The sequence below is a fragment of the Nelumbo lutea genome, chromosome 8 (assembly GCF_056320005.1).
Source record: "Nelumbo lutea isolate HS-2025 chromosome 8, American lotus-T2T, whole genome shotgun sequence".
Classification (NCBI taxonomy): Eukaryota; Viridiplantae; Streptophyta; class Magnoliopsida; order Proteales; family Nelumbonaceae; genus Nelumbo; species Nelumbo lutea.
The window spans coordinates 30246326-30258082 of NC_142691.1; positions in this window are offsets into that span (position 1 = coordinate 30246326).

Below are 11757 nucleotides of genomic sequence, written 5' to 3' on the forward strand. Positions count from 1 at the left end.
CTAGTGCTGAAATGCCTTTAACAAAGCCTTGAAGCACTCAAAAAAGGGCATAGACGACTGTTTTGAACTGATGTGAGAGAAACCCTTAATGGCAGCAGAGAAGAAAAAGAACGATCCAAACAGAGTAGGAGCAGATCTTGTCAGAAGATGGTGATGAAGTTCTCCCAATCTTTTCAGCCTTCTAATGCTCTCTCTCCATACACATACTACCCCTAGGAGACACCCCTTTTATAGAAGAAAATAAAGAAGTGGAAAAGTCACAATAAGTGTAGCAATTTTTGGTGGTGTAATTGTGACTGTTACAATATTCATCTCAAAAGATAAATATAGCAATTTTGGTGGTGTAATTGAAACAGTTACAACATTCATACCAAAAGATAAATGTAGCAGTTTTGGTGGTGTAATTGAAGCTGTTGAACTAATTAGCCACACCAAACGTCAACACATGCATTAAAACCAAAGCAAGTGTTTGCTTTATAGTATAGATAAGATGTTGAAGAAGTTACAAGCTTAGAAGTCAAATGTGCTCTCCCATGGAATTCAGCTTGTTCTCATGATCAAGTCAACTTTATCTTCTATTCTAGTATACTCCATGTCCATTGTGTGCTCCTCCCTTTTAATGTCTATTCTGAACTAAATAGACTAATGAGAGACTTTTAGTGGGGTTTCCGAATGGGAGGAAACATGTTTATGTCAAGGCTTGGTTTTCTTTTCTAAAACCTAAAACCTGAGGTGGTTTTAGAATTTATGATATTACCATTATAAATAAAACTTTGGTGGTAAAATTGGGGTTGTGCACACTTTCTCATTGACTCTTCCTCACTTGGACTTATATGTTGTATGGTAAATACTCGAATGGTTCTAGCTTCAAGAATTATCAAACTAAGCTTGTATATTCTACTATTTGGAACTCCATATTGGCATGTAGAGATCTTTTGAAACACAGGTGTTTATGGATCACTGGTAATGGGTTTGGAATTAATTGTCAAATAAATCCCTAGGTCCAGAAACTTTACCTTTACCAGGTATTTCTTATTCTCCCCAGGTTAGAGCTAATCTGCAAGTGTTGGGAAAAATGAGTGTAATTTCAAAAAATAAACAGTGAACTTAATCAGATGAAAAGACAAATAACAAAGCACATACAATCCTTTTAATATTAAAAACCATTTTAGAAAAAAAAAACTAAATGAAAAAACCACAAGACGTCTTGGTGAACTTCCACTATTTGTTAATGTGGGATTACAACTTTGGTTTCTACTAGAGGATGACACAATAAGACAATGAACTCTTCTTCTCTATTATAAAGGGTGACCTTGGTGTTTACTACATTGATTAAAGTAGCTAATACGAGCTCACTCAATGCAAATAAAAAATAAAAAATCAAAGCAAATGAAGGAAAACACAAATATATGGGAGGGAGTGATAGTACATCTTCCAATGTCTTGTGAATCTCAAGCATCGCAAGCTCATGTGCAACTCCAATGATCAAAACAGCTAAGAGATGAAGAGTTACACAATCCATGAAAAACAAAAAGTGTAATGTCCATAAAAGGACAAGAGTCATATAGGGTGATCATGGACTTTACGGGCAATCGACAAACTATCACTAAAATAAGTGTTGCTAGAAGTTCTAGCGGTAGTTTTAACCGACTATTAGTAAATCACATAAAATTGCCACAAGAAATTGGAGTTTTAGCGACAGTTTTGAACTGCCACTAATGGCCAAATCATCAATGGCAATATTATCTTTTAGCGGCAGTCGTAAATCTCTTTTTTTTACACCACCGAAACAACTTGGAATTTGTTATGAATAACTTATAATTTAATTATAATTGGTTATAAATTTCAGTTATTAAATAAACTTGTAATTTTATTCTTTCAAATTAAAATTAAATACAAAATAACTTGTTTCTTTTCTTGACAATCTTTGGAACCTTAGCCTTGTAAGAAAAAAAAAATTATTTTGATTAGTTAACATGCACAGTACACTGCAATCTTCGAACTCTCTCTTCCTCTTCTCGTCTTCTCATGTACATTGTAGTAAGTAGGCAATGCTTCATATCTTCACTGTCTTCTTGATTGTCTTGATGGATGACTCAGTAAAATTGTTCTAATGGACTTACTGTGTTCTTCAACTTGTTCTCTCATGTCTTCTTCTATTTCATTTTGTATTTTCTATTCATCGAAATAGTAACCAACTTCGGATGCTTTCTACTCTTCTTCAATCGCAGTTTCTTGTTATGATGCTTCCTTGGCCTGATTCTTGGTTCGTAAAGAAAAGTTTCTTCATCTCCTTCTACATAAAGGGTATCATCAATTCTAGATCTCTTCCTTGCTTGCTCCTATTGAGGCATGATTTGTGCTTCAATCTCATCCCTTTGCTTGAATTTTTTGAGGAGTTCCTTCTGTAAGGAATCACATATTTCTTTTGTGCTTCAAGTCTTGACATCAAAACATTGGTGGCTACTTGGTTCAATCTAATATGCTCTTTATAGATGACACTCCTATAAGATGCAACAAAATTAGCAAGAAAGTATTTCATTTCAAACTAATACAAAATTGTTAAAGGATTGGTTGTATGGACTATGAATTAGCTTACATATTACTTAAAACCCCAAGTCTCGCTCGAGGTGCTTTAATCATATAACCAACAAATCCTACCCAGTCATCAAATACAACTATTTGGTTTTGACTAGCCCAAACAAAACTAGAAGCTTAGCCCATGATAAACTAATTAAAATTGCTTCTTATAAAAAATGGTTTCTTTCCATTTCATGTACAGACTTTTGGATGGTGTAAACTGGTGATCATAGGGAAATCTGTGTTGTGGCCATATCATCATTTCGGAATCAGTCAAATTAGGCATCTTGCACAAAATTTCTTTCTTTTTTCTTGAAGAGTAAAATAAAAGATTTCATTAAACAAAAAAAAGGAATATTACAATTTGAGAGGTGTCAAGGTGATACCTCAAATAAGCAACTCAACCGAAGACTAATCTACTGAAAATTGTTCATCATTACAAACTTGGATTTCAAGAATATTCTAGGACTTTTGTAAAGCATACCTAAATAATCTACCCAATATAAGTAGCCATGCCGGTTGAGCTCTTTGTGAAAAGGAGTGGAATATTAGCTTACCTTGAAATGGGGAATTGTTTTCTTCCAAAAATCTGATCTTGGTTGAAAATCAACACCAAATATTGCAACAAGATCATAATCTTTGACATAACCACAACTCATTGTAGATTTTAGGTTCCTTTCCTTATAGCTTGTTTAGATAAGTCAGTGTCTATATACGATCTTCACACCCTTCTATTGCCATTCTTGTACTTCATTCTTGATGAGGAGATGGATCCAAGCCATTAGAGTCATCAAACAGTTGTACAAGAGTTTTTTTTTTTTGGCCAATCTTGGATGCATGTTACTACAATTGATTGTTGACAAACCTGTGTGGCACCATAGTGAGACCAATCATCAATATTTTTAAACCTCAAAATTAGGGTAAATTAAAGATAGGTATCCTATACTTTGGGGGTAGTAATAGATAGGTACCCTAAACTTTCAATATCAACACGTGAGTACCTTGAACTTTGAAAAATATATACTTGGCTCCATCTGTTAGTATTCCATCAATTAAACATTACATAATGTCAAAAATACCCTTCTCATGTATTTTTTAGATCATTCTATGAAGTAAAATCATCACAAAAGAATGTTGTCATCAGAAAATTTGAATATGTTATTTGCTGTCCATGTGAGAACAGCATCATGGGGAGACATTTGGTTACCTGAGAATGATCTCAGAAATACATGAGAAGGGCACTTTTGGCATTATGTAATGTTTAACTAACAGAATACTAATGGATGGACCTAAGTGTCTATTTTTGAGAGTTCAAGGTACTCAAGTATTGTAATTGAAACTTCATGGTACCTATCTATCACTACCCCCAAAGTACAGGGTACCTATCTTTAATTTACCCTTAAAATTAAAAGAAAATAAATAAAGAAAAAACACAAAAGAGTCATCCTCATCATCTAAGCCTCATCCCAACTATATGGGGTTGCTACATGAATCCTATTTGCCATTCCATTATGTTTAGTGCCATATCTATTATCAAATTTTGTGAAAGACTCAAGCATACAATACAAAAAATGAAAGTGGTAATGTTCTTTTTTCATTTTTTTTTCTTCATTTCATTTTTTGGTAGGTTAGACCGGAGGTTTTAGAAGATGTTAGGTATTTATAGACTAATATTATCATTTGATACATTCAAACTATCATTCACTAACTTTTGCAAACCTAATTGACAAGCTTAAAATCTTTCTAGAACTATGAAATTTGAACTTTCAACCTGAATTTGAAGTGAAAAACTAGGTCAACAACAAAAAAAATGTTGTTGACAGACAATATGGTAAAAGAAAATTAGTATTTTAATACAGTTGGAAGATGTATTCTAAAACACTCTTGGTCTAACATCAAACTATAAGCTAAAAAATAAAATGAACATCAAACAACTCTTTGTACAATAAGCTTTTGTGCATGAATCCACAGAGCATTAAGAATTTAAGATGACCCAAAGACTTGCATGGTCAAGAAAATGGGGCTAGAATTACTCTAAGAAAAGCTATTACATTTCAATCAAACCCTAATGAAATCAAAAGATGAGTTTATGACATACTCAACGAATGGTCCTTGGATTGAAACACCCTAATGTTCCTTAGTTGGACATTTGTCCTATAATGGGGTATTGGGCCCGACCCCTTATTGCTATAAGTGCTTGTGGGCTTGAACTAAGAATAAGCCAAGGCACCATAACCTAGTTCTGTTAGGGCTTTGGGGTTCAACATGGCCTGAACCCACTCAAAATCCATTTGATGCTTTATGCGGATAAGAGTACTGCAACCTAATAAACTTCTTCACATTTCTCTACATGATTGTTAAGTAATCAAACCTTACAAAACCGAAGAACTGATTTTGTGTTCATCCTGAGAACAATTTCCATTTAATTTTGTTTCTTTGTGGGATAAAGAGGTCTAATGTAGTAGAACTTATTTTGAATCCAGATCCAATCTAATCATTTTGATTAAGAACTGCATTTGACAGTATTACTATATTTCTACACATATATATAAAACTTAACTCTATATTTTAAGGGTGTTCTCTATAACTAAAATGCTAACACTAGGGAATGTGGATCTATGTAACAGGAAATAACTTGATAGTGTTTAAGAAGATGTGGCCCTAAATAAATGGAATGACCAAACATGATTGACTAAACCATCCCAAAGTAGGCCCTTGTGCAGATTTCATTTGTCAACTAATTTCATTTAATTTGGGTAGCACAGTTATTAACTTGACCTGACATCTTGTTGGGTTCCTGCTAAAACACACAAAAACAATCAAAACTTAAACAAAATAACAAAAAATCACAATGGGTTGCCTCCCACAAGTGCAATTGTTTAATGTCATTATGCTCGACGTTCTCCTCTGCTTCTTTAACCAATGAATACCAGGGAATGTCCAACGAGATGTCTACCGTAGATGAGACATTTGCATCCTCGTGGAACAACTTCAATCGATGCCCATTCACCTTGAAGATCTTACCTGTGTCAAGACTTTTTATCTCTACTACACCATAAGGGAATACATTAGTCACACTAAAAGGACCCATCCATCTGGAACGCAACTTACCTGGCATGAGTTGGAGGCGAGAGTTGTATAGTAAGACCTTTTGTCCAACTTTAAATTGTTTTCTTAAGAGTACATTGTCATGGAACAATTTGGTCTTTTCTTTGTAGATTCTTGAATTTTCATATGCCTCTAACCTCAACTCTTCTAGCTCTTGCAATTAGAGCTTCCTTTCCTTCCCTTCTTCTTCCATGTTGCATCGCTTTATTGCCCAATAGGCCCTATGTTCAATTTCGACCGGCAAGTGGCAAGATTTGCCAAAAATTAACCTGTAAGGGGACATACCTATTGGGGTCTTGTAAGCTGTTCGATATGCCCAGAGAGCATCATCCAGGCGTAGGCTCCAATCCTTCATTCCTGGATTCACCGTCTTTTCCAAGATGGACTTTACCTCTCTATTGGAAATTTCAGCTTGCCCGTTAGTCTGGGAGTGATAGGCAGTGGCGATTTGGTGATGCACCCCATACCTTCTCAACAAGGCTTCTACTGTTCTATTGCAAAAGTGTGTCCCTTGATCGTTTATGATGGCTCGAGGAATGCCAAACCTGCTGAAGATGTTAGATTTGATAAGACCTACAACACATTTAGAATCATCAATCTTGGTGGCCTTGGCTTCCACCCATTTTGAGACATAATCGACTACCAAAAGTATATAAGAAAAACTACAAGAGGGAGGAAAGGGTCCCATGAAATCGATGCCCCAAACATCAAATATTTCACATATAAGAATGGGTGTTTTGGGGCATCTCATTCCTGCGAGATAGTGTACCTATTTGCTGACATCTTTCACAATTTTTTAAAAACACGTATGCATCTCTAAATAGGGTTGCCCAATACAACCTACTATCTAAAACCTTTCAAGCAGTCTTCTTTGGCCCAAAATGGCCACCACAAGCATAATTATGGCAAAAAATTAGAATCGACATCTGCTCATCCTCAGGGACACATCTCCTAGTCATTCGATCAAAACATAATTTCCATAGATAAGGTTCATTCCAAACATAATATTTTGCCTCATACCTGATTTTGTTCTTCATGGATTTGCTAAGGTCATTAGGCAAAAATCCGGTGACCAAGTAGTTCACAATGTCAACATACCCTGGAACCATACCTCTCATGTGAAACAACTGCTCATCAGGAAACAACTCATCGATGGGTGAGGAGTTCTCATCTTTTACCAACCTACTTAGGTGATCCGCCACCGAGTTTTCAGCTCCCTTTCGATCATTGATCTCTAAATCGAACTCTTGGAGCAAAAATATCCACCATATCAGCCTCGGTTTTGACTCCTTCTTCGCCAGTAGGTATTTCAAAGCTGCATGGTCAGAAAATACAATCACTTTAGAGCCAAACAAATATGATCTAAATTTGTCTAAAGCAAACACAATAGCTAATAGCTCTTTTTCAGTGGTTGTGTAATTGCTCTGTGCAGCATTCAGCGTTTTGGAAGCATAGTAGATGACGTGGCTTTTCCCATCAATTCGCTGACCTAGAGCTGCCCCTACTGTATAGTTGCTCGCATATGTCATGATCTCAAAGGGCAAGTTCCAATCGGGTGGTTGAATGATGGGTGCAATTGTTAATAAATTTTTCAACTTATCAAATGCTTCCCTGCACTCATCACCAAAATCAAAAGGTATATCTTTTTGCAGCAACTTGGACAATGGCAGGGCAATCCTTGAAAAATCTTTGATGAACTTGCAATAAAAATCTGCATGTCCAAGGAATGAACGAACCTCCCTAACATTTGTAGGGTAGGATAAGCTCACAATTAAATCAATTTTAGCCTTATCGACCTCTATTCCTCTTGCTGAAATTACATGTCCCAACACAATGCCTTCCTTCACCATGAAGTGGCATTTTTCATAGTTTAAGACAAGATTTGTTTCAACACATTGATTTAGAATTTTGCTTAAACTATTTAGGCAGTCATCAAATGAATCACTATAAACAGTAAAATCATCCATAAACACTTCAATGCATTTTTCAATAAAATCAGAAAATATACTCATCATGCATCTTTGAAAAGTGCCTGGAGCGTTACACAAACCAAAAGGCATTCGTCTCTAGGCAAAGGTGCCAAATGGGCAAGTAAATGTTGTTTTCTCTTGGTCCTCCTGTGCAATAACAATCTGGTAATAACCTGAGAAACCATCAAGAAAACAAAAGAAAGACTTACCTGCTAATCGCTCGAGCATCTGATCGGTGAAGGTTAAGGGGAAATGGTCCTTTCGAGTGGCCAAGTTAAGTTTTCGAAAATCTATTACCATTCGCCAGCCACTTTGTACCCTCATGGGAATTAGTTCATTATTTTGATTTTTTACTACAGTAATCCCAGTTTTCTTAGGTACAACATGAATAGGACTTACCCATTTACTGTTTGAGATTGGATAAATTATCCCTTCATTTAACAGTTTAAGCATTTCTTTCAGTACTACCTCTTTCATTACTGGGTTGAGTTTTCTTTGTGGTTCCCTAACCGGTTTGGCACCATCTTCCAAAAGGATCCTATGCATGCAAATTGAGGAGCTGACCCCCTTTATGTCACCTAGGGTCCAGCCGATCGCAGCCTTATTGTCCTTTAGGACTCTGATGAGCCTCTCTTCTTGCTCCTCAATCAACCCTTTTGCAATGATTACGAGTAGTGTCTCCTTTTCGCCCAAGTATGCATATTTCAAATGATCAGGCAGGGTCTTCAGTTCCAGCTCCGAAGCCTGCAAAATAGAAGGCAGCAATTTTGTGTGAGAAATCTTCGATTGAATATCAGAATTACTTACCTCTTGTTCTGGTTCCATAGTGCCATAGGATGCGTCAAGCTCCTCTTCCTTGTCTGATTGTCCCTTATATTCCAGCTCATCGCCCATGTCTTCCTCTCTGAAGACTTCCTGCACAATCGAATCAATGGTGTTAATAGAGCAGATCGAATGACATTCACTAGGATATTTCATTGCTTAAAAACTATTAAATTTTATAATCTCTCCGTCAAACTCGACGGAGAGGGTACCCTCGTCCACATCTATTTTGGTCTTGGCCATTTTCATGAATGGCCAGTCTAATAGAAGTGGGGCTGAACTCGTGGTTGTGTCCTCTTCCATCTTCAGGATGTAAAAATTAGCTGGAAAGATCAAATCGTTAACCTGCACCAATACATCCTCAACAATCCCCTCAGGTTAGGCATTAGAACGATCAGCTAATTGGATAACAACTCTAGTCTCTTTCAAAGGACACAGTCCCAATGCACAGTAAATCGAGTATGGCATGACATTAATAGATGCACCTAAGTCCAGCATGGCACGCTCGATTCGTTTGTTGCCAATCACACAAGGTAGGGTAAACATACCTAGATCAGCCCGTTTTTCTGGCAAGGTCCTCTTGATCACGGCTGAAACGTTCTCCCCAACTCTTACCTTTTCATCAATTTGCAGCCTCCTCTTGTTAGTGCATAATTCTTTTAAAAATTTGGCATATTTTGGGATTTGTTTTCTTGCATCTAACAAGGGGATGTTGATCTCCACCTTCCTGAAGGTTTCCAGCACTTCTTGCTCATATTCCTCCTTCTTGGACTTTTCCAACCTGCTAGGAAAAGGAGGTATAACAACATTAATAACTTTAGGAAGAGGGGAGTTGGATGTTACCTCAATGGGGCTGTCGTTTGACCCTTGTCTTTCCTCTTCCTTGGCTGCCTTCGATGGTGAGCTCGGTTGGGGCTGAAAGACTTTAGATCTGATAAGACTCTCTCCTTGGAGATTACATTCGAAATTTTGACTCTTGACTCTTGAATTCGAGTTGGGCTGCTTTAAAACTTGGGCTGCTTCAAGGTACTTCTGCGAGTTGGGCTTAAGTAGTGAAATGGGCCTAGTTGCAAACTTGCTCCGACTTTGGGCTCGTTTTCGTACTCGATGCGGGCCGAATCTGTCAAAATCCAAAACATAAAAGTTGTGGGCCTTCCTTTCATCTTTCTAATGCTTCTTTGATTGTCCAATTCGGAGTCTGGAATTGAGAGTTAGAACCAGATTACTGACTATCGCCGAAACTGTGCAAAATCACCCGAATTGCCCTATTTTCTTCCAATTGCCTTCTTTATTGCCATGAGTCGAAATACAAGAGTAATGAGTTCATTTAAGTGCTAAAGTAATGTAAAAAGATGAAAATTAGGGGACAAAAATAGGGTTCTTTTCAGTCTCATCAATGCCAAACAAGCCATACCTGAGTGTGCAAAGGTAGTTGTGTTCTACTGTGACGTGGATTGAACAAACCTTTCATACTCATCACGAGGAACACTCACCATCTCCTTGCCTGGACCATCTGAAGAGGTAGAAGGCATCTAGTCAGCTGACTGGTTCTCCTGTCTAAAGCTGGAACTGGTGTCACTAGTCATGGCATGGTTGGCCCACGTCGAGGGTGGACCATGTAAGTCATAGCAGTAGTTAATAGTATGTCCATCCAAACCACATTGAGTACACCTCCGTGGACCCGAGCCACGTCCTCTACCACGAGCTTCCCCTAAATCTCTACCTCTAGTACGACCACCACCACGGGTATGTGTAGATCCACCACTACCACTCCGGCCATACACTGGACCACTACTGCCACCACGGCCAGGCTGGGCTCCTCGAGCCCCACTTCTGCCACCTCGACCTCTCGACACTGCAAATGCTGATTTATCTGAGATATTAGAGTTTTCCATAGATCCAATGGAAGTCCTCCGAAGACGAGCAAACACCTCCTCTAAAGATGGAAGGGCATATCCTCCTAGTATCTGGATCGTACTGGTTCATACTCAGACTTCAGCCCCACCAGAAACCGAGTCACATCAAGCTGCTTTCTCTGTTGCTGTTGAACCTTGACATCAGAAGTGAGAGGATGATAGACATTTAACTCATTACGGATATTTCTCATACTAGCATAGTACTCCTCAAGTCTCTGATTTCCTTGTTGCAGATTGAGGTATTCCTGATACAGTTGATATACCCTAGTTGTATTATCCTGACCAGAATACAATTTCTTAGCATGATCCCACACCTCTTTGGTTGTGTCAAGAAACATGAAGTTCACACTGATTCTGGGTTCCATACTGTTCCACAACCATGTGATCTGTGCATCTTCCTGTTCTCAGTTTTCGTACTCCTGAGAATTAGTGGGGGATTTCTCCTCTCTTATGTGCTTTACCTTCTTCTTCGCCTTTAGAAAAACCTCTACATACTTGGTTCAAGGGACATAATTTTCTCCATTCAGTTTAATGGAGGTCATTTGGACATTCAGGTAGTCAGTAGATATCATCACACAAGGTTTACTATCACTGTTATCTGCCATTGCCGAATTCCCTTATCACTGAATCCTGAGCACTACACACTGCACACTGCACACAAACACTTCATCTAAATTTGCACACTGATTTCAGCAATAATAAAGACTGAAAGCCGTACTTGTAACACCACAAACCCCTCTACAGTTACCGGAAGTTTCACCATTAAGTAAACACTACTTCCCTTCGAATCACACACAAACCAACATAAACCCTAGCATACTGCAATCTGAAAACCCATCATACGATCTGTACCACACCTCTCATGTGTTCCATAACAGAAATTATGCATAAAAAAAAACTCCTTACCTCATCGCCTAAAGGCCAACCACACGAAGGAATGAAACACCACTGCACCACACGCACCAGCCCTACATTAATTAGGGGAGGGCTTAGAAACCATAACAACTAACCACCAACAACACCATCAGAGGCATAGAAACCTCCAAGGGAAGAGGGTGATCACTCCTTTTCAGCCCTTTTCCCAGTCTCCAACCAATGGCTGAGAAATCCAAGAGAAACTCTAGTTTGAATGCGTAGAAAACAAAATTCTAGCAAGTCTGATTTGTTTAATGTGGCTCTGATACCATGTTGAAGTTCGGCCTACCCTAGAAGTCTGTTTTGTTTGTCAGCTGAAAAGTAAAGTAAACAGCAAGAAGGAAGAGAGGAAAGAAGAAGGAAGAAAGAGGAAGAAGAAGAAGGAAGAAAGAGGAAGAAGAAGAGAAAAGGTCTGGTTCGAATTAGGAAAAAGTCAACCCTAGTTT